This window comes from Dipteris shenzhenensis, chromosome 11, assembly GCF_047967505.1.
Source record: "Dipteris shenzhenensis isolate YYH24624 ecotype China chromosome 11, Dip_SZ_1.0, whole genome shotgun sequence".
In the NCBI taxonomy this organism is placed as follows: domain Eukaryota; kingdom Viridiplantae; phylum Streptophyta; class Polypodiopsida; order Gleicheniales; family Dipteridaceae; genus Dipteris; species Dipteris shenzhenensis.
The window spans coordinates 13,688,654-13,690,653 of record NC_141606.1 but is presented as its reverse complement, the minus strand read 5'-3'; the positions used below and the strand labels follow the sequence as shown (position 1 = coordinate 13,690,653).

At 43.1% G+C, this 2,000-nt stretch overlaps 1 long non-coding RNA gene across 1 annotated transcript; it reads left to right on the top strand.

The window, feature by feature from the left end:
- The first annotated feature begins 1,050 nt into the window (after nt 1-1,050).
- Nucleotides 1,051-2,000, top strand: LOC147896636 (uncharacterized). The gene is made up of 4 exons (XR_015541732.1): nt 1,051-1,190; nt 1,349-1,438; nt 1,544-1,624; nt 1,698-2,000. It is a non-coding gene; the product is annotated as an uncharacterized LOC147896636 (long non-coding RNA).

Below are 2,000 nucleotides of genomic sequence, written 5' to 3'. Positions count from 1 at the left end.
GCAAAATTTTTGATAGGAAACTCTAGGCATACACATTTAGAGATCAACATCATAGTCATGCTAATTCAATCGAGCTATCACAATACTTAAAATTAACAAACACAAATTTGAGGCAATACTTGTAAGGAAAGAAATCTTAATCTTCAACATGAGTTTCGTGCACACCAGCGTTTGGATTGACAAAACGACAATTTGTAGTCAATAAACCAAAAACATCTTCCGTCTGAATTCACCCTCCAACTGGACTGAAATTTTGGAACTCCAACAGACAGAGGGTGCAGCCAACCGAAAGAACAAACCACATAATTCATGACAAACTGTATCGTTTCCAATCGTTTTGCAACAGAGTGCAGGGTCAAGCCAAGAACAAGGCATCTAAGGATTCACTAAACCTTCTGACGTTAACCAAAAGTAAGGTCGAAAGAAACAAATCCCACCATCCGCGTATGCTTCACGTGCTGCTGCTTGGAATGCCTTACTGAGTGAACGCTTCGTGTCTTTATTGATTGGTGAACCCTTCAGTAGCTCTGATTGCTTGGGAGGTTTAACATCGAAGGACAGCAGCAGTGGAGGACTAAAAGAAGATGCAAGAACTTTGCATTCCTCCTTATCTTCAAGGATAGGCATTGAACGAGGTCGTACAATTCCGTCTACACATGTACAACAATCAGATAGTGCAAATCGCCAGTACACCGTTCATGGAGGACATGGCATTGTCATTTGTTTCAGCGCTGCAGCTTTCCCAGAAGCATGCTTCACCATCTCTGCAAAAAGGCACAAGCAAAAATTTGAGAGTCAGTTGTAAACAGAAAAAATGAATTGAAACGAGTTGAAACAAAGGAGATAAAAAAATTAACCCTAGTGTCCATGGACTGTGGCGAATTCTCCCGCCCATTATCATGCTCCATGGATACGAGCAGAGGTTCTGATTGCTGCTGCTTTTCGCGATTCCTTTCAAAGTCTATATCCGATTTTGCTTTTGGTTTTAATGTAATTGTCGCGTTAGCAGGGTTGATGAACATGGCCGAATCCAAAAAGCCAGCGAACAACGCTTTAGCTTTGCTCCCAGATGGTAATGATTCAAGGGAACTGCTCGTGTGTCTGTAATCCGTCGCAGCTGATAAGTCCAAGTTGATTCCGTAGCCCTCTCTCCCTCTCACGAATCACCAAATCTTTCATTCCTACGAAAGGTAATTTCCCTCTGCCAGAGTGATTCTGGTAAGGATTTTCTATTGTTCTTTTGCTACAGAAGATGTCCACGAACCAAAGCGCCAAACCGACCAAGGGAGTGGACTGACAAGAAATCTGCAGCAGCACCATTTCCTCGCCTTCCTACTATCTCGCGTAGAGGATGCGCTGCTTCTTGATGTACGCTCCCAACACAAAAAGGCGCCTCTTGCAGTAGAGCAATATCCAGAAGATGTAAATTCTGCTGAAGGTGTTGGTCTCCTACCTCTTCGAATCGATGCTCGATTAATTTTATCTGCAGCTTCCCTACATAATTTCTCTTCAATCATCATGTAATAAAGCAAAAAAATTTCAGATCCTCGGATACCTCTGAAAGTTTCAAAAAAATCCACCGCAAATCCGCCTTTTGCCAATGAGCCTTTCAATCTAATGGGGGGTACCTACTCTTTTCTGCTTTCTTGCATCGAGCAACAGATTCCGTCCTCTTTTCATTCTGGTTTTATATGCAGGACTACCTCCTCCAATGAGAGAGGCCATTTGTGCTCTAGCATAGCAAGGTGTGGTGTCTGCTTCAGGCAACTGCTTGATTAAAACGTCCGTTCCGAAGCCATCATCTATTGCAAGCATGCCTTTAAATCTGGCCCCAAGGAAGGAGGGTGGTATACGTAAGAACTCCAAGCCTACACTGAAGACCGCCTTCCATGCTGCAGCCATGCAAGCTTGTGCCTTCTGTATGTTGGAATTATTAGTTTTTCCCAGGAGGTTTGCTTGATTTTGGTTTTTGTGCTCCAATTCGTCAAATATCATGCGAC